This window comes from Pelecanus crispus, chromosome 3, assembly GCF_030463565.1.
Source record: "Pelecanus crispus isolate bPelCri1 chromosome 3, bPelCri1.pri, whole genome shotgun sequence".
In the NCBI taxonomy this organism is placed as follows: Eukaryota; Metazoa; Chordata; class Aves; order Pelecaniformes; family Pelecanidae; genus Pelecanus; species Pelecanus crispus.
This window is the reverse complement of record NC_134645.1, coordinates 114,134,609-114,157,036: the sequence shown is the minus strand read 5'-3', so window position 1 is coordinate 114,157,036 and position 22,428 is coordinate 114,134,609.

Here is a 22,428-nt window from a genome sequence, read left to right as displayed (position 1 = left end):
AGCAATTTCATGTTTCCTGGCTTGGTGGCTGGATTATCTTTTAATGAAAGTAAAAACTAGGAATCATTAAGATTGGAAAGGACCTCTAAGATCATCAGTCCAATCATCAACCCACCACCACCACGCCCACTAAACCATGTCCCAGAGTGCCACGTCTACCCATTTTTTGAACACTTCCAGGGATGGTGACTCCACCACCTCTCTGGGCAGCCTCTTCCAATGCTTGACAACCCTTTCCGTGAAGACATTTTTCCTAATATCCAACCTAAACCTCCCCTGGCACAGCTTGAGCCCATTTCCTCTCGCCCTATCACTAACTACTTGGGAGAAGAGACCAACACCCACCTCACTACAACCTCCTTTCAGGTAGTTGTAGAGAGTGATAGGGTCTCCCCTCAGCCTCCTCTTCTCTAGGCTAAGCAATCCCAGTTCCCTCAACCACTCCTCATAAGGCCTGTGCTCCACACCCTTCACCAGCTTTGTTGCCCTTCTCTGGACACGCTCCAGCACCTCAATGTCTTTCTTGTAGTGAGGGGCCCAAAACTGGACACAGTATTTGAGATGTGGCCTCACCAATGCCGAGTACAGGGGGACAATCACCTCCCTGCTCCTGCTGGCCACACTATTCCTGATACAAGCCAGGATGCTGTTGGCCTTCTTGGCCACCTGGGCACACTGCTGGCTCATGTTCAGCCGGCTGTCAACCAGCACCCCCAGGTCCTTTTCCGCCAGGCAGCTTTCCAACCACTCTTCCCCAAGCCTATAGTGTTGCATGGGGTTGTTGTGACCCAAGTACAGGACCTAGCACTTGGCCTTGTTGAACCTCATACAATTGGCCTCAGCCCATGGATCCAGCCTGTCCAGGTTCCTCTGCAGGCCCATCTTACCCTCGAGCAGATCGACACTCCCACCCAGTTTGGTGTCATCTGCAAACTTACTGAGGGCACACTCAATCCCTTCATTCAGATTGTTGATAAAGATGTTAAATAAGACTGGCCCCAAAATGGAGCCCTGGGGAACACCTCTTGTGACCGGTCACCAACTGGATTTAACTCCATTCACTACAACTCTCTGGGCTTGGCTACCCAACCAGTTTTTTACTCAGTGAAGAGTACGCCCGTCCAAGCCATGAGCTGCCAGCTTCCCAAGGAGAATGCTATGGGAGACTGTGTCAAAGGCTTTACTGGAGTCCAGGTAGATGACATCCACAGCCTTTCCTTCATCCACCAGGCGGGTCACCAGTTCATAAAAGGAGATCAGGTTGGTCAAGCAGGACCTGCCTTTCATGAACCCATGCTGGCTGGGCCTGATCCCCTGGTTGACCTGCACTTGCCTGTTGAGCACACTCAATACGAACCGCTCCATAATCTTTCCTGGCACCGGGGTCAGGCTGACAGGCCTGTAGTTCCCCAGGTCCTCCTTCCGGCCCTTCTTGTAGATGGGCATCACATTGGCAAGCCTCCAGTCATCAGGGACCTCCCCTGTTAACCAGGACTGCTGACAGATGATGGAAAGTGGCTTGGTGAGCTCCTCTGCCAGCTCCCTCAATACTCTCAGGTGGATCTCATCTGGCGCCATAGACTTGTGAGCGTCCAGGTGGCATAGCAGGTCATTAACTGCTTCCTCCTGGACTATGAGGACTCCATTCTGGTCCCCATACCTGTCTTCCAGCTCAGGGGGCTGAATACCCTGGGGATAACTGGTCTGGCTATTAAAGACAGAGGCAAAGAAGGCATTGAGTACCTCAGCCTTTTCCTCATCCTTAGTGACAATGTTCCCCCCACATCCAGCAAAGGATGGAGATTCTCCTTGGCTCTCTTTTTGGTTTTAATGTATTTGTAGAAACATTTTTTATTGTCTCTTACAACAGTGGCCAGATTGAGTTCTAGCTGGGCTTTTGTTTTTCTAATTTCCTCCCTGCATGACCTAACAAGATCCCTGTACTCTTCCTGAGTTCCTCGCCCTTCTTCCAAAGGTGGTAGACTCTCCTTTTTTCCCCGAGTCCCAGCAAAAGCTCCCTGTTCAGCCAGGCCAGTCGTCTTCCCCACTGGTTGGTCTTATGGCACATGGGGACAGCCAGCTCCTGCGCCCTTAAGACTTCCTTCTTGAAGAAGGCCCAGCCTTCCTGGACCCCTTTGCCCTTCAGGACTGCCTCCCAAGGGACTTTCCCAACCAGCATCCTGAACAGGCCAAAGTCTGCCCTCCAGAAGTCCATGGTAACAGTTTTGTTGCACCTCCTCTTTACATTGCCAAGAATCGAGAACTCTATCATATCGTGGTTGCTAAGCCCAAGACGGCCTCTGACCACAACACTTCCCACAAGCCCTTCTCTGTTTGTAAACAGCAGATCAAGTGAGGCACTTCCCCTGGTAGGCTCACTTACCAGCTGCAGCCGGAGACCTGGATGGCTGCATGTTTGTGCAGGAGCTCTGTCTGGGTCGCCACATTCCTTCTGGCGGTGGCTTTCAGGCGAGTGGTAACCATAGCTGCCAGGTGTTCTCCTGGGAAGATGATGACCACTGCCTGAGTTTCCCTTTGGAACTAGGAGGAGGGGGAGTTGGTCTTCCCCGCACGCCCTGACCGCGCAAACTGCTGCTCCACGTCCTCCTGACATGCCACGCCCTGTTTGCCCGTCCTGTTTGCCCCGCTCCTGGTCACTCACGATCCCTGGGGGCTGCTTTTATAGGTGGGCAAGCTTGGCCACCGTCACTCCTATCCCTGCCCATGCTGCGTCAGAGCTGCCGCACATCAGCAGCTCGCCTTTTCCCACTCTTCCCTGCTCTAGGTGGGGGGCTGGGGTGCCCGCTCTCTCCCTGCACTTTTGCTGCCTTAGCAAGGGTGCCCTGGCACGAGCATCCACTCCAGAGCCCTTCGCCTTGGTGACTGCAGAGTCTCTCTCAACAGCAAATAGTCAAATAGCCTCAAATAGTCTCTCTCAACAGCCGAACGGGACACCATCCCAAACTACAAGGAAGAGATTTGCCATTTCAGGCTGGAAGAGGCTGTGCAGAGCTACACCACATCTGTTCATTCCCCTTGAACACTTAAGGAAAATAATACTCTGCCAACCTTGACCAGCCTTGATAATGTAATTCCTTATGGCAAAGGAGCTCCAGTAAGTATCTGTTCATGATCATCCTTGTCCATGCATCTGTCAAACACCTGTTTTAAGGCCTCTCAGACTTTTTCCATGTAATACAGAGACCACACAAGACTGATTTTTCATCTATGCCTGGTCCCAGCAAAACATATCACATTGAAATGAATTCCTCCTAGCCTTCATAATGCCCCAAACCAGCAGAAATGCTATTTTGCAGCACATTGTCTGTACAAGCAAGCTAGCCAGCCTACAGCACATGATCAAAGAAGAGAACAAAGCAGTTTGGAGGTAAAGTTTAAGACTATCTTATTTTATGATAGCAGATGTGTTAAAAAATTTTAATTAATAATTAATCTCCCTTTTTCATAATGAAAAACAGACCGCCCAGAATGAAGTCTTGAACAACTGGAGTAAATATTAAGCAGCACCTTCAGCTATATCTGCTCGACACCTCTACACAGTCTTCAACATTGGTATTAGAAGAGTGAAATGCATGTGTGCACTCATGCCTATGGTTTCACTTCTACTTAAAGCTCTGTACAACATTGATAGTGTCCAACAGCTGTGAAATCATCCTAGTAAATAATTTTTTCTTTCCCTTCATTCTCTCATTCACCTTTTCATTCTATCACTTCATTGCTCCATTCCATCACTCTCTTCTAGTTTGTTTCCTTCTTGATCCATTTGATTCAATAGATTTTCACTATCTATGATTTGCCATCTTGCTTAGTTTGGTTAAGCAGTTAGCAGATGCCTCAGAAGACAGGAAAACAGATAGTTCTAACAAATAATTCCTCTGGGAGAATTAGTTATGGTCTGGCCAATACCATGAAGCTAAAAGGAAGATATTTCCAAATTCAGTTATGATAAATATATTGTTAAATGGTAGATGTTTTTGTTACTGAACTGCTTCTTCCATTTCCAAATCCAGATAACCTCTGCAATACCATCTGTCAGAGAGTTTCACAGGCTTTACATATTCTTTGAGAAAAGGCTATTTCTTACTCCATTCCTTGCTTGTGCTACCTTTGAAAGTCACAAAATATTTCCCTGCTATTGCAGAGTGAGATAAGGTGAACAGAAGATCCTAATTACACCATTTCTATATGCTTAATTATTTTTTTGCTTTACAATGAGGCTTGTTATTCCTCTTCTTAAAGATAAACACTGTCAATACTATCATATAAAAAATAATGTGGATGGATAAAAACATACCAATACTGTCTTTTTTTTTTTCCCCTGTCACTAAACATGTTCAAATTCATTTTCTTTCTTCCCACACCACCAATACACTTCCACTGACAGAAAACACACCCCCCAAAACAATGAAATATATTGTCAACACTATTCTATGGATAGAAGTAGTTTTGGTCCCTCTAAATACCATAATGAAACTGATTAAAAAAAAAAAAAAATTTTATCCAAGTGTAGTTGAAGACCCCAGGGAAACGTAACCTGTCAACATACAGGCTTGGTTGATTTCTGTGATTAAAAAAAAATGAAATAGTTATACCACTATATCCCCTAATGCAGAAACATTTATACTTTTAAGAAACTGGTTGCACAAGTACAACTTATTTCTTTTCTGCAGGGAATAATTCCCTGATATGAAGAGCTGCTAGACCAAAATAACTTCACCCACCCTTGGTGATAGCTGATGTCATACCATACGATAGTGAAGTGATGTAGCTAAAGCCATACAATCTCTGTGTATAGAAAACTAGCACTGAAGTATAGTCATCGTGGGCAGGGCTACTCTGCTGGGAGAAAATAGGCCTAAAGTCTAAACCAGCCAAAGGATTTGAAGCCAGGATTGCATGACTGCTAAGTTAGAATCAGCCCAAAGACACATTAGGACAGGAACAATATCCTGTTGTTGTCTTCTGTAAATCTGACTTTAACTGCAACTGTTTGACCAGCTCCATTCTTCACTTACAGTGTTTTTAGTAATATCAACTATACCAGTGGACTGGTGTTTGTAAAGGAATAATTAAGAAGTGAATGGTAGTCATTTTGTAGAAGATGGGCATGAATGTGATAAACACAAGTCAGAGAAGTTGTTTATTTAGTAAAAGATGCCATCCCTCAAAAATGAGAGAAAGAACCTTTAGGTTATCAAGATGGGTAACATCTGGGCAAGGTTGGATGCTCCAAGGCAACAAGCATGATTTGAAATCCCAAGTCCCAGTAGTTGCTGGTTCTTGTCAGTTTGGATCTAGATTATTGTTGGGTTATATTCAGGTGTATCCTTACATGGACATACCAGCAGTAGAAGGCATGTTCATGGACCTGCTGGGACTGGGAGTCCAACTGCAGCATGAGGGTGAGTGGGACTGCCTGACCAGCACTGTCTCCTGTGAGAAATGGAGAAAGCAAACCTCAGCTCACCTTGTTTCTTTTTCAGGCAGCCTTTGGACCGAGATGGATGCCATAGAGAATGTCAGGGCATAGCATGGGCCTGTGGCTCCCCAGAAGCCAGAGTGGTGGGGGGTCCCTGGGGTGGCAGGGCAGTGCAGCCGGGGGAACTGGGGCTGGTCCCAGCCCTGGGCATTGGGATGGAGACAGGTCAAGGCTCGGTGGGGCCCATGGCCAGGATGGATCAGGCGGAGCAGGGCCTCAGGGTCCTGACACAGGAGTTACTGGATGGAGCAGGTGCATTATCCTCAGCTGTCAGACAGGCTCAGGAAGCAGGCCTAGCAGGGCCCACATGGCTGTGCAGACTTGTATGGGGAGCAAAGTTCTGCAGGAGCAGAAGATATTCTAGCTGTCCACATTGCACAACTGACCTTGTTCAGTTTCTCTTTTTTTCCTTTCTTCTTTTTTTTTTTTAAATTTTACTCTCATTCCAGTTGCAACAAGAAAGAATACCAGTGACCTGATATGGATCTCCTCACTCCCCCGAATATCCTTGGGGTCACTAGGAATGGAGGATTTGTGAGGGGACTGCAAGATTGAGCTCGTAGCAGGGAAAGGACACAGAGGAAATAGCAACATAAGACTAAAAAGTTATCAGGCTGCTTCTTTAAAGTTATAAGACTTTTTTTTTTTGGCCTGTTTCCTCTGACTTGAGATCTGGAGGAGGAAAACACAGAAGAAAAAGGAAAAGATGAAAACAAAGTCCACTTCCAAGATGGGAGGGGAAAGATTGCAACAGGCATTTGGAAAGAAACTGGAAAAACTCCTAAGTACAACTATCTTTGAAATATTAGAGCTGCTTTGTCTGAAAAGATTGGCTTAGAGAATGGAAATAAAATCAAAATGAAAGTCTTTGTACATATCCTATTATTTCATATATTTAGCCCTAAGACTTTAGAAATGAAATAGCCCAAAGAATATATGTTGGTAGAGTATTTCACATGGTTTAACAGCAACAGAAAGGATCTGAATGATTCAAAAAGCTTATATAACTGTTTTGTTTTATTCATTTACATAAATCACATTTACCGTAGGTGTTTTATTCAAAATAAAGTTTTGGGAAAATAAATTGAACAGATGAACCTAGGCAAACCTGGTGATTTTTTCATAAGTAGTGTTTGATGATAAAAGCATAAAAGCATAATGTGGTATCATTTCACCAAGGCACAATATGGATCACCCATATGGAGCAGAAGTTGATAATACTGCAAAGAAGCAAAAATAAATAGAACAGATGTACTTGTAAAATCAAGTCTGCACCCACCCCAAGTACCTGTTTCTTTGTGTAGAAACTTCTACAAGTTTTGTTGGGTGGCTCTGTCCCATAGTGTATCTGGAACAGGAAATAGCTCATATCTGCTTCACTGAGCTCTCAGCTTTATCTTCTGACCATCGTGGAGTACAGAGCTCTCACAACCCTGGTGTGGATATCTGCTCACTCCTCATGGTGCTGAGCAAGATGTCAAGGAAATCCATTTTATTTTCTTTCATTCCACTGCAATCTTCATGTAAGGGGACAACTTGTGTCAGATTCAAACTACCTCAGTTTGGTTGAGTACCTTCTTTGGTTGCGTAGAAATACATCTCTCATAATGCACTGCACAGTGTGGAGCCATGTGGAGGGTACGAGGAGCTCTGCTGCTTAGAGTCACATGGTCTGACTCCAGAAATACTATAACTTTTCAAACCTTTGTTTTTCATATCCTAGACAAAATGAAACAAATTTCCTTCACTTGTGAAATGTTCACCTGGTTTTCCTTCTCAGCAAAGAAAACAAGACATCAATTACTTTTACAACTCCAGCCCTCATGCCACAGTGTGTCTCCCATAAAGCTGAACAGGTGGAGCAGTTCACAGAAAAATAGAATCATAGAATAGTTTGGTTTGGAAGGGACCTTTAAAGGTTAGCTAGCCCAGCTCGCCCTGCAATGAGCAGGGACATCTTCAACTAGATCAGGTTGCTCAGAGTCCCATCCAACCTGACCTGGAATGTTTCCAGGGATGGGGCATCTACTACCTCCCTGGGTAACCTGTTCCAGTGCTTCACCACCCTCACTGCAAAAAATTTCTTCCTTATATCTAGTCTAAATCTACCCTCTTTTAGTTTAAAACCATTACGCCCTGTTCTGCTGTGATAGGCCTTGCTAAAAAGATTGTCCCCATCTTTCCTATAGGACCCCTTTAAGTACTGAAAGACCACAATAAGGTCTCCCTGGAGCCTTCTCTTCTCCAGGCTGAACATCCCCAACTCTCTCAGCCTGTCCTCACAGAAGAGGTGTTCCAGCCCTCTGATCATCTTTGTGGCTCCAACAGGTCCATGTCTTTCCTGTGCTGAGAGCTTCAGATCTGGACACAGTACTCCAAGTGGGGTCTCACCAGAGCAGAGCAGAGGGGAAGAAACACCTCTCTTGACCTGCTGGCCACACTTCTTTTGATGCAGCACAGGATACGGTTGCCCTTCTGGGCTGTGAGTGCACATTGTCAGCTCATCTCCGGCTTTTCATCCACCAGTATGCCCAAGTCCTTCTCCACAGGGCTGCTCTCAATCCCTTCATCCCCCAGCCTGGATTGATACCAGGGGTTGCCCCGTCCCAGGTGCAGGACCTTGCACTTGGCCTTGTGGAACCTCATGAGGTTCACATGGCCCCACTCCTTCAAGCCTGTCAAGGTCCCTCTGGATGGCATCCCATCCCTCAGATGTGTCGACTGCACTACTCAGCTTGGTGTTGTCTGCAAACCTGTTGAGAGTGCACTTGATCCCACCATATATGTCATTGATGAAGATATGAAACAGTACTGGTCCCAATATGGACTCCTGAGGGACACCACTTGTCACTGATCTCCATCTAGACATTGAGCCATTGACCACTACCCTCTGCATGCGACCATCCAACCAATTCCTCATCCACCAAACAGTCCACCCAACAAATCCATATCTCTCCAATTTAGAGAGAAGGATGTTGTGGGGGACCATGTCAAAGGCCTTACAAGCAGTCCAGATAGATGACATCCATAGTTCTTCCTTTGTCCACTGATGTAGTCACTCCATTACAGAAAGCCACTAGGTTGGTCAGGCAGGACTTGCCCTTGGTGAAGCTGTGCTGGCTGTCTCAAATCACCTTCCTGTCCTCCATGTGCCTCAGCATAGATCCTAGGAGGATCTGTTCCATGAACTTCCCAGGCACAGAGGTGAGGCTGACAGGGCAGTAGTTCCCAGGGTCCTCCTTTCTTCCCTTTTTAAAAATGGGTACAATGTTCCCCTTTTTCCAGTCACCAGGTACTTCACTTGACTACCATGACCTTTTGAATATCATGGAGAGTGGCTTGGCACTACACTACATCAGCCAATTCCCTCAGGACTCTAGGATCCATCTCATCAGGTCCCATAGACTTATGTATATCCAGGTTCCTCAGGTGGTCATGAACCTGATGTTCTCTTACAGTGGGAGGCACTTTGCCCCCCTAGTCCCTTTCTTGCAGCCCATCCACTTGAGAGGTGTGTGAAGAGAGATTGCCAGTGAAGACTGAGGCAAAAAAGTTGTTGAATACCTCATCTGCCTTCTCCTCATCCATTGTTACCATTTTGCCCTCCTTGCTCAATGCGGTGTTGCTTTCTTTGACCTTCCTTTTCTGGCTGACATACCTGTAGAAGCACTTCTTATTATTCTTTGTGTCCCTTGCCAAGTTCAGCTCCATCCGCACCTTGGTCTTCCTGACCCCATCCCTACACAACCAGGCAGCATCCCTGTACTCTTCCCAGGACACCTGTCCCTGCTTCCACTGCATGTGCAGTTCCTTCTTGCCCTTAGTTTGACCAGCAGGTCTCCACACAGCCATGCTGGTCTCTTCCCTTCCTTGCCTGATTTCTTACACCTGGAGATTGAGAGCTCTTGCCCTCTATGGAAAGCATTCTTAAAGATCTGCCAGCTCTGTTCTGTTCCCTTGTCCCTGAGGGCACTTTCCCAGGGGGGTCCTATTGACTAATTCATTGAAGAGCTGGAGGTTTTCTTTCTTAAAATTCAGGGTCCTGACTTTACTCTTTGCCTGACCCATATGCCTCAGGAATGCAGACTCCTCCAGTGCATGATCACTGCAGCCCAGGCTGCCTTCAATCTTGACGTCACCGATTAGCTGAGATCTCCTTGTGCTGATTATGGATAACCAAAACAGCTGGGCAAGACTCAGTTTTGGCTTGGTTGGGGCTTGTCATGACTCAGTATTGACCTTGTGGTTACAGAGGTCCAATTGCTAATGCCTCCTAGCTGACACTGAGGTTTGTTCCTCTACTGTTGATCAGCTGCTCATCCAATGGCTGTTTACTCTTCTACATCCTTTGCTTAATAAAGGCTTGAAAATGTCCTTTCCCCCTCTCTTTCTTACAGGTGCCATACTGCTGCTCCTTTAAATGCTGATGCATTTATAAGCATGCTGTGCCATTAAAGTATACACGACAGTACTTGAAGTGACTGCAAGCTCTGTTGTATGTTTATAAATGCAACAGAAAGTATTTAAAATTATATGAAAAGCTCACAGTTGTTGTTTTCTTCTTTTTTAAGGCCCATCTCCCCTATTTCATCAGTAAAATAAGACAGATGTGAATCAGCAGCTCAGCAATTTGGTGGAATGAGCACTTATGAACCAGAATTTTAAACAGTGGGCACACAGGAATAGGTTCTTCATGCCATAGCAGGACAGATCATGTGGTCAACATCTGGAAGATACCATACACGGACTCTGATTTAATAAAGTAGTCACCCATCTGCTGCTTTCTCAGAGTGAGGAGAATAAATAGCATGCCACATCCCACACACTCCAGCTGTCCCCAGCATCCAGTGCTCTGCATTTCTGCTAAAAATAAAAAAGAAACTTTACTGTATTTCAACAAAGATTGCTAGTTAAAAAAGAGAGAGAGACAGTGCACAGTAAAGAGAGCTATTTAAGAGTACCTGTAAGCATTTCAAAGTGAAAAAAGTTGCCTTTTGTTTGAAGATCACCTTCTTTTCAAGCACTGTCATATAGCTTGCCAACATGTACATCACATGCCAGCAAGCGTGTCCTTTTCAGAAGGTATTCTAATTATTTCTCCTATATTCTGGTGCTGGCGTGTTGATATGCAGTGGTATCAATATAAATGGATCACTGAGTCCACAATTAACTGATTGCAGCTCAGTAACAAAGACTTTGCAGCTTTACTCGCTGGAAGTCTCCTAGCATGAATGAATTAAACAGTACCCCTAACTCTGCTGTAGTAGTGTGAGCAAGTTATTACAGAACCTTAGAGACTGACCCTTCATTCACCTGGGCAGAAGAAAGGTCTGAGGCAGTAGGTCTTTCTGGGTTTCCACGGGGGAAAATTACAGACAGATCACTAGTAAGAATCCAGACTGGGGAGGTTATAAAAAGATTAGACATAGTAGACAAATTATAACTCTTCACTTCATCTCAGGTGGGTGAAGACCTAATTTATTTCTTTTCACTCAGCCTTAAGATCCTTGGAAAAAGGAGTCTAGAGTATAGCAGAAAGTATTCTGTCTGGAGTGAGCCAGAAGATTAAGCAAGGGATGTATTTTTATGAGATCTAGTTCTAAATTTTTTACTTATTTAACTAATTCTTTGCAGGCAACCAATGAAATTATAACAAACATATTTTTAAAATACACTTTGGATATGCATTGCTTTCAGAACAAATACCATAAGCTGACATTACTGTCTTCCTAGTGTAACACAATGTCTTGGTAAGTGTAGCAGGACCTCCTACTTTTCAAGATATATCCACTGTGCAGTCAGGCCTGTGGCTGCAGCTCACAGAAATATGTATGTATGTAAGTGAACTTACTTCAGTTTACTTAGCTTAGAGACTAAAAGACTAAAAACCAGCACAGGTTCAGCCCCTGAGACCACATCTGTGGCTCCAGATAGCCTTGTGCTGCCAGGGCTGAAGATTGTTCTGTCATGCTTTCAGTGTTACTAGTGTCAGGGACAGTTTGAATGAAATACACATTATTTATATTTTCTAATTATAGTGTAGATGTAGCCAGAATAATTTCCTTATTTTCTCCTATATTAAAATGTGCTCATAGATATGAATATGAAACCCTGTTTCTACACTTTTTCTGGCTTTTTCAGTCTGAGCATAGGGAGTGCAAACTAGTGCCAGCCTACAATAACACACTACTGTACCGGTTTAGGCCTGTAAACAACCCCTTTATGGTAGCATGGTGCTGTCCGGAACAAGTGAGCTCACTGCTGCCCCACTAAGTACATCTTTACTGCCTCTGAACCCACACTCACATGAGTAGAGCCAGTATGGGAGTTTCTGCACTGCAGCCTCCAGCAACACAAAATAGAGTTCATGGACAGATGGCTGTCATGCACCTCTACACAGCTTCATCTAGGACTGAACCTGGATAAAAAGAGGGACAATTCACTTGTGGCTGGATATGGATAAAAAAAAAATTGAGAATTTAAGATACAGTAAAAGTTAGTATTTAATCAAGACACTAGAAATTCAGTAGGAACAGCTCTGCTTATATTATTGGCTAGTTCTGCCTACCCTTCATGCACTTGCCTCCATATTTGCTTGCCTCCCTTACAACTGTGCAAAAACTCTGGGGCTAAATGGAGAGGGAAGATTAAGAATGTCACTTGATGCCAGAGGGGCAAGGTACACAACATGACCATTCAGTGATCATGGGGATGCCTAAGCCATACTACTCCTCCAGGGGCCTTTTACCCAAATTTCTTCAGCAAGTCCTCCTGTAACTATCCACCTATATATTTTTATATTTTATCCAGCAACGTGTCTATTTTACATTACATCATCTCTAGCTCAGAATAAATTTTCCAGGGAGTAAAGTGTGTAACACAGATTTGCTATCTTCTGACTGCATGTCTCATCTGCTCAGCTGCTGTAAAGATCCTTCTGAGGGATGACAAAGGTTATCACTAGGACACCCCACTGCATAACTGCATTGCAGTCTCCATCACGTTCAGAATGAGAAGAACATAGACATGGTGCCCTTTATTTCCTAGATAAATACTTTAGCTACTAGCCTATTGCACAAAAAGTAGGTAGTGCCTCCAACAACCAATATCACATGAAGCTGATCACAGTCATGTATGCCTATTCCCTTTGTGGCTTTGCTAGGGGTGGAGTTCAGATTCCCACCTGTCTTTACCTACATCCCCATGAAGCACTGCTGGAATATTAGTGCTTTCTTTCCTAGAAGAGATGCTTTGGACAAATGTAAGCAATTAAACTTAAGTGCGCCAGGAACACTCAAGCTAAAAATAAGGGTAGCTAATAAATTCAGCATAAACCCAAAATGTAGGTGTCCTGGAGTGCTACACGGAACTTAAATGAGAACCTAAATCTAACACAGGTGGAATTCTAACAATCTGTACCCTGACTCACACTCCAGAGCTATTATGATGATGTAATGGAAAATAGGATGGCATTATCCAAGACAACATGTGATTCCAGGAAGTATATTTCTCTAGCAGAAGAAAAACAACTAAACTTCTGACAGATGTTTAGAGGATTCTCAGCCTTGTACAAACAAGTTATTATTGGCATTATCTAAATGTACTCATATGCCACCCTTGAAGTGTGAACACCCTTGCTAGCATTACTCAGAAGCATAAACATGAGGGTAATTAAGAGGCCCAACCTATGACTAAGTCTTATCCACCTTTGAGTCTTTCTTACTAGGTCATTTATCATTAGCTCCAGTGTGGCTTAAGATCAGACATATAAAAAATACCTTCTGAACTTTGTATATTCCCCGTCTTCAAGGTTTTCTTCTTGCAGCAAAGATATTTGCCATCTGGTGAACCTCCATACGCACAAAATTATAATTAAATTGCCCCTGGTCCCTTGCATTCTGTTTGTCAGAATGTTCTCTGAAACAGCCATGGAGTGTGTTATAAAGTTGGATTTTACAAAAACAATTGGTTTGCTTGTTTTCTACATTTTTGCTAAAGAAGCAGCACAATGAACAGCATTCTAGCCTGGTTTTAAGTTCACAAGAAGTAAATATGACACTGGTACAAAATTAATTTGCAGTTATTCCATTAATTCAGGTTCTAAAAGTCTTATTGCTAATTCTCCCTTTTGAGCCTTAGCCCTGCACAAACTCTGCAGAGATCTCTAGAAAGGCATTGCACTTCTGAAAGCAGGAAATAGTTGGAGGTAAGTTTCTGCCTTGAGGAAAACCTGAAACTTCTCCATGGATTATGAATACATAACTTTGTGTGGCTCTGAAATGTGAAGTAGATTATATAATGATAACTGATGGAAAGACTTCAGTCCTGGCTATGAAATCTGAATGAAGAATTCATAGTAAGTGATTTATTCAATTACATGGCCCCCTTTCTCTGCTCAGAGAATACAAATGAGTAGAGATGTATATTGATTTCCCATTGTCTTTTTTACTTTGCAGTCTGATTGTGATCAGCATGAGATAAGTATTTTTTACTTAATGTTTGAAATCTGACTCATGCTGGCTTTATCAGGAAAATCATAAAGCATTGTTTCTCTCCTTCTCCCTGAATGAATACTGCTCTTACAACCTAGAGGGCAGCATAACGAAACCATTTTTCTCTCTTTCAGGCAAATAAATGTAACAGCTAAGATATTTTAGATGAATTCTACATTTTTTCCTTTTTGCATCACATCCATCACATTTTGATGTGAGCACAAGATGCTTATTTTTCTGTGCCGCACTGGACTCCTGCATCATTGGGTAGGTCGGGGAGAGGAGACTGGGAAAAGAGTGTTCATCCCCATCACTTCTCTCATATTCCCTTCAAGTAGTTGAATGTGTCTGCGTAGTCTTTGCTGTAACGGTATGATCAGACCTTGCTTAATTGCTTCTGTGTCACAGCTTTGATAAGGAGGTTTGAGCATCTCATTCCTGTGATTTGGTTAAGTATCGCCTTCTATGAAATAGACTAACTGCCTTTATGGATCACTGCCACACACCAAAGAGAAGTAGTTTCAGCAGCAGCAGATGGAGACATTTTCCTGCCAAGCAGACTTCTGTGCTCCAGGTTATGCAAGGAACCGGCCCTAACATCAGCATCAGTAGTTTCCTCATTACAACCCGGCAGATACTCCTAGATCAAAGCCAGCCCCACAAAAAACCCAGATAATTTTCTGACTTCGGTTGTGACAAAAGGGTACCCATCACACAAGAGGATGTGGTACCTGTCATCTGTACGCCAGAAATGCCAATGAGTGCATGAACTGGCACAATCCTTGCTGCACACACAATGTGGCCTTTGCCAAGATGACATTCCTGCTCCTACACTAAGAAAAGTTTTTCATCCTAATTCCGTTTCCAGACTTAGATCCCATCTCTGGGATCAACTTCCTCTGCATTGTTTGCTGTCACAAGAAGTTGTCACTTCTTTCCCATGGGGGTAGTTTCTGGCAAATGCAATCAGCACAGTCATCCTGCGTCCCATGTTCCCCATCCTGCACTGAATAGACCCTCGGTTTGACTATCTCACCTTTGTCCAAATAGCATCCTTTAATGACTGTAATAAAAATACTTTAACCTACCCACGGTACCTTGGAAGGTTGTCAATATTTGTGGTTTATATTGTCTAGCCACTAACATTTATTAGTGAGCACACAGGATTTTCTAGTGACTCTGCAGCATAGACTTAGCTGCCTAAAGGCCCTCAGATTCTGTGAAGAACAGATTCTTGAACGCTTTCATCATTCTTCAGAACTGGCAAGAGCACACAGGACTGCACACTAAGAGCACACAGAACTGCACACTTGTAGCTGGAATCATTTCCCCCATCACAAGGCAGACTAAAGAAATGCAGAATTTTGTATTCACAGGGCTTTGCCTAGTGTTCTAAAAAATGCAAAAACAAAAGCTGTCCATGCTCTATTTTTCTCACTGCCATTAACACACCTACCACATTGTTACTGGTTTAGTTGTGAGGAATTAGCAATACATTTCAGGCACATTTTGAATACTAGGAAAAAAAAAGATCTTCACATGCACTGAATAAACATCTTTTGCATGAATATCCTACACTTCAGTTGCCTCAATACAGTAGAGGTTTATTGACTTACTGCAAGCTACATTTGAATGATTGCTTCATATATTATGATATGCAACATTACATCCTGTTTCTTTTCTATTTCTATAGCCCAAAGACTTATTGGAATCGGTGTGTCTCAGACTCATAAAAAATACATGACTTTAAAAAAAGATTATTATACAAAAATCCACCAACCTTGAGAAACTGCAGAGGTGGGGGATTTTTGTGCTGGAATTCATTTTAGTTTCCTAACATTATTCCTATGTATTTTCAGTTTGAAAGTACAATCTGGCAATTTATAATATAGAGCCATGAAACAGCTTTCCAGCAAGAAATTAAAAAAAAAAAAAAATTAAAACCTCCCAGAAATCTGGATGTCTGATTGCAAGTGAGAGTAATATACTTCAAAGTTGGTGGAGAAAGGATTCAAGTAATAATCTCCAGTATATAAGGACTCTGCTACTTAGTCCATAAAAGATGGGTAATCTACCCAGAGCTTTGCAATAAGAACAGAAGATAACCAAATTAAAATGTTTTACATGATGCTATTGTGTATGATTATTGAGCAAGCCAGATAGGCAGATGAGAAGCAGTACTCCAAAAGGGAAATATTGTCACTAAGATTGAACCATCAGACTATCGAGATGGCTGTCTCTTCCCAGCAGCTGAGCAGTAGGGTACTGATGAATCGGAGGGCAGAGGCAGGGCTTAAGATCAGAGTAGTAAATAGGATTAGTAATAAGGCAAAATACTATTGCATTACAATCTAAGTTCCTCCATCCCCAAACATTCATGTTTGATATTTTAACATAAAATTTTACAGCCAAGGAAAAAAAAAGATGTACTATTACAAATATATATAAGTGCACCTATTCGGTGCTGGTGTTGGATTTATAAACTAATAACAACCTGAACTAGCATTTGAGAACCAGCATTCCAAAACACAGTCTCTGCACTAAACTAAAATTTTTCAGTTTTCTTTCTTTCTTCCTTCCTTCCTTCCTTCCTTCCTTCCTTCCTTCCTTCCTTCCTTCCTTCCTTCCTTCCTTCCTTCCTTCCTTCCTTCCTTCCTTCCTTCCTTCCTTCCTTCCTTCCTTCCTTTCTTCCTTTCTTCCTTTCTTTCTTCCTTTCTCTTGCTTCCTTTCTCTTGCTTCCTTCCTTGCTTGCTTCCTTCCTTGCTTGCTTGCTTGCTTTCCATTGGGTCAGCATCTTAGGAAAATCACTCTCTAAACTCAGATTAGACCAAATTAACATTGTTGACTTAAACAGTGTGTAAAATAGGCCTTTCCTAAACCAGTGTGCTTGAATGGACGTGGGTTCAGGACTGCACACAATAACCTCCAACAGGACCTTATGAGCCAACATAGCTATGTCCAAAAGATGGTATGTGGCCATATCCCATAACTTCAGTCCTCTGGAATAGACACACTTTTGAAGTGCATCCTCTTGAAGCTGGGCTACTGTGCAGTAAAATCACCTACTCAGAGAACAAACATGAAGAACCATAACTTTGGGCATGTGGTACATGCACTGAGAACAGTCACAGGTGGCTTCTAGTCTTCTGTTATTAGGATTACCTCATGTTTAAAGTTGTCTATTCCAAAGACAAGAGACCAGAACACAGAGTAGAGGTGCAGGAGGTGCTTCTGCTCAATTCTTTGTTCCTCATCCATCAAAAAAAGGAATTTTAATTATAACCCCTTGAAACTGAAGTAGGAAGATTGGTGCCTGGATGTCTACATGGACAGGAGTAGATCTCTGTGGGCCTGTATTGGTTTTGTAATATTAAAAGTCTTTTAACTCTTGGGCATGTAGGGAATTTGGCAAAACTTTTGTGACTGAGGGGCAAGATTAAAAAAAGGCAGGTAAGTCCATTAGAGACCTCACTCACAGTGCTCAAAATGTCATTATTTTAACAACATTTTCATTTCCACTGAGAAATTGAATGAAAACCAATGAGTAATTTGTCATTAAAAATGTATTAAAGAGCCTTCAAAAATTTTAGTAACAGGTGTTTCAGTGGTAGTCCCTTATATTACTCAAAGCTCAAATACCTCCCCAAAACAGAATTAAACAATGCTTAAGACCCTCAAAAATCTTAGAAAAAGGATAAGTATTCTTAATATGGAAACAGTGTTTTCCAGAAAATCACTCCCATGTATCTAGTCACTTGTATAGACAGTAAAGTAGAAGAGCAAGCAAAATATTCAACCAGTATATCTGCACAAATTTGATGTCTGTCAAGAAGACATCATTTCCTTGCCAAATAAGCTGAACTTGCAGTCTAACTGTTCCTCTCAGGGTTGGTACATAATGAGGTACAAACTCAATTGGGAATCGGTTTTGCTGCTGGAATTCAAGCTAGAGCAAGCAGACGCTACGGTGAGATAAGAAATACTCCTGCTATGCTCTGCAGCTGCATTGTATGTCTGCAGCATGCAATGTGTGAAAGTCTTTGGCCTTCCAAGCATAGGCAATGTGCCAACAAAGCTCTTGCATGTATCTTTGTGTCTTTGCTGTCTGAAGACTGTGGTTATATGCTTCATTGAAGAAAAGGATCCACGAGAGTATGGAAGTGATTATGGGGAGGCTACAGGTAAGGAGCAGACAGGAAAAGGTGTTGCAGCCATTCAATCTGCATATTCCTTAAAATGGAGTGGGCACACTAATGGAGTGGAAATTTCAACATCCAGTGTGTCCTGGCAAACCTCTGAACTGGGGACTTATTCTCGTCCATATTTAGCTATTTTACTGCAATGCATTGGGAGGCTCACAGTTTATTTTTTGTTCATACAGCACCAACAACTGTAAAGCAAGATAGCTCACTTTTCCAGCTCAGTAAAGCAAATGTTATAGGACCTCTAGCAGCAAACATAAGCCCTAATGGCTGCTGCATTAAAAAATGAACTATGTTGTTGCTTTTCCTTATGTCCCAGAATTTTAATAAGAAATTAAAACTCTCTACCTTTGCTCTCTATTTATGTTACTTACATTATTTCCATTACTCTAATACCCAATCTTTTGCAATATTTCAAGGGGATGAGAGAGTTTTACAGGCAGAGAATTCAACTGCAGGTTGTTTCAGAGCTAGATCTAACAGCAAGTAACAGTGACTTACGAGTAGACTTACTTGAAGAAGAAAGGCTTGTTTGTACTAAAGAGCGTCTGGACTAACCACATGCAGCTATTCTGCTTCTGTAACCAAACCAACTTTCTGAAAAACATGCTGGGGTATCTCTGTATCTTGGAAACAGTATCCCTGGAAGGAGGATTGTGGGAGACTATCTATACCAATAGCATAATTCAGGTACTTAGTACTAGCTCCCCAGCTATAAGCAAAAACCTAAATTCTACTTAGACTACGATTTGCATAACTTGAGTAGTCATTTATAAGGTGCTGACTATTACTCCTTGGGTTCCATTAAAATAAAAAAAAAAGAAAAAAAGAAAAAAAAAAGACTTGATAAGAAGAGTTAAGTATGTGGAATGTGGGAACACAACTGTATTAAACAGAAATATATTTAAAGTAATACCTTACCAGTGAAACAGCAGCAGTATGCTTCAAACATTGACATGTTGGTATCAGAAGTCAAGGTCGTCATAAAAGTGTTTTGTAAAATAACAAAATGTACTAAGTAATATTCCATTACAACATAAAAAGCTATTTTTTGTTCTCTTTATAATGTAAATTTACCACCCTGTAGTTGTAATCTAATCATGGGCATGCTAATATCTACTCCTTTTTTTTTTATACTTATTATTTCTGCAAAGTATATGGAACAGATAATGAGTCAAGTTCTTACTAAGAGGCACAGAGGAGTTTAAGTCAGTCAGGTATGGAATGAGTTAAGTGATACAGAAGGTAAATAATAGATAATGGTTTTAATGGGAAATCAGGCCAGGAGAAGTTTGATAAGTTTGAAAAATATTAAATGTAAAGTGGAAGAAAAAGAAAAGAATGGGCAAGAAAGGTATTAGGAAAATCTTAAAAAAAAAAAGTGGAAGTTATAGTATCAACAGATTTACAAAGAGGATCTGGGAGGCCTTATTTTTTGTGTTTAGTCTGAAGCAACTTAAAATTATAACTCCTTTTAAGAAAAATAGTTGAGGACTAATGTTAAAATATAGAACCACTCAGGAAGATATCCCTATAAAACAAAAGAACCAAATTTGCTATGTAGTGGAGAATATCTTCAACTGAAAAGTGAACTAAAGGGAAAATTAAAAAAAAAAAAAATCCAAAAGAATCTCTTAAGATCTATAGTAAATGCAAAACAATATTGAAATATAAGGAGGGGAGAACATTAGATTACAAATTATATGGAAGATAACAGAGAATATTGTTCCTAAAGTTCAGCTTTGCTTTGTGTCTGAGAAGGTAGCATGGCAGAGTCATTGAAAAGTCAGGAAAAAAATTCCTATTCATTTAGAATCAAATCCACCTGATTAATGTGCCTAAGTTGTGACTAAGCCTTATGTATCTTAAGCACTTCCTAAAGCATTTGCTTAATTTGTCAATAGAAAGAAGTGCTCACTTGTAAAGACCTTCAGCAATAGAACCAAGTTTAAGCATCTAAATTAGACATTAAATTTTCCTTCTGGAAGCTTTAGGTTTACCCACCTCTTTCTATTGACTGGGTAAGAAACTTGGCCAAATGTTTAAGAAGTGCTTTGTGAGGCATTTGAAGCTTATGCACAAATTATACATGGTGGGATTTCACTTTAGATTTAGATTACTGTAAACAATGTACAAAATTCTGACGTTATTAGGCTTCTTAAATCCACTTACTCATACAGCTGAGGCAGAATTACATCAAAGGCAAAATGTTTGACCATAAACAAGTGATGGAAATGAGAGATAAAGTATAATCCAAAAAAGAAGCAATATTTAACAGAGAGGTAGAACAGACATGTTCTTTCAGTACATGTAGTTGCCACTTTTGTAGTAGACTTTTTTGCTAAGCAAATGTTGGTTTGAGGAGTCATCATGCAGCCTGAAAGCAAGTAGATTGCAAAGCAAGTAAACAGAATTTTTAATGGAACCAGCAGGAGGAAGTGAGTTTCTTTTTGTCAATCCCTTCTTTTCACTCTGATCTTAAAAGTTCCCTAGTGGAAGTAGAACAAGAAAAAAATTCATCATATTCCTTAAAATGCTTTAAGCTGTCAATAAACCATCAGAATATGTGTCAGCTGGTGATTACATAATCAAACTTGTAATGTGCACATTAAATGTACTTAAAAAAAGTCTATTAACTGACAAATTATAAACAATTGTCTTCAGACAAGTAAAATAAACAGTTATGTTAGGAACTCAGTTAAGTTTCTACTCTGTAACACATAGTAATACAGTAGTTAGCTTTATTAAAGTAATATAGTGTCTCAAAAATATCAGTATTTTTAGTAGATATTACATGAAAAGCATAGCTGGAGAGTGGAAGTAATTTAAGATAAAATGTATTCTTATAACTAGTGCATGGCAAAGCTAACAAACAGTGTTAAGACTTCCTTGTGATACATCACACAGTACCCATATGGTGATGTGCCAGTTATACTAGTGGTTCCAAATAAGATTAAACTGGTTTTTACAGACATGTTAGATTTCTTTCTTCACATAATGTCACAGCAATTGTTCTCATGTTCTAAGAATACAATGGTATCACCAGCTGGATTAGGAATGCTTGGTCTGCTGTTCCCACAAGAATACACCTTATGTTTTTAATTAGACTATTTCAGTATCAGGTTGCCCTAAAGCAATGAGATGGTGAATGCAGGGATGAAAATAAAACAAAGGTGGGATTATGGATCATTAAAAATAGAAATCAGGGGGGAAGACCATCTTCTGATATTTAAGTAGAGACAGGGGTAGGCTAAGAGGGGTAGACAAGGTCGCTATACAAACTGGATCAAAGGAGGAGATTTTTTTGAGCAAGGGTCTTAAACAGAAGTCTGAGGGAGCTTTGAAAAATAGCAGAAGAGCTTTGTGGACTCTGCAGACTGCAGGTGATAAGATCATTCTGAGTCTATTTTGGTACAGAATTCCCATTGCCTTAGGAGCTCCACACACAGAACAGAATGGCTCTCTGTGCTCAAACATAGGCTTGCTCAATTTATTCTGTATGAAAAAGCACTCGTGTGAAGACCCTCAAAGTCTGTAATCTAAGAAAAAACATACACTTTTACTGCAGCAGCTTAGAGTTTTTTAAAATGTTCTTTGTGCAATCTAAGTTGAAAATTTTAAGATGAGGCAGATGCCATTTAGTTCATTTCCCTTAAAAAAAAACCCTAAAAGTAAAATATATTGCTTAAGCAGCAGGCACCTTGTCCTTATCAAGCTGCCTCTTATGCCTCAAGCAGGATGCTTATAGTCTGAGCATTTTTATTATAGTAAAAAAAAAATATTCCGGAACAATGCCAGAGACTCCAGCAGCTGTGAGTCAAAACCAAATATCACATGGGTGGGATTGCCATAGTAACTAACTGAAATGCATTGGATACATTAGAAAGGAGTATAAAATTTTTTGTCTACTCTTCAGTTCACCTTTCACCTGAAGTATAAGCTGTGGTCACTTCCTGTGACGAAAGCTAGCTAAAGAATATTAAGTCTATAATCTGTCTGCTCATAGTCATTTAATATTCTGTCAGTATTAAAGGCTTTGTACCAACAAAAAAAAGAGGAGTGTGTGTCTGAAAAGAAAGAGGCACAAAAAGTAACATGAAGTCCCTACTTCACTTCAGGGTTAAGTTCCTATGTTGTTTGCAGAAGAAAATCGATCACTCCTAAGAAAATAAAGGCTGCTAATAGTCACACAGAAAAGCAAACAAGCCACCTTCAACAGCAGGTCTTGGGAAAG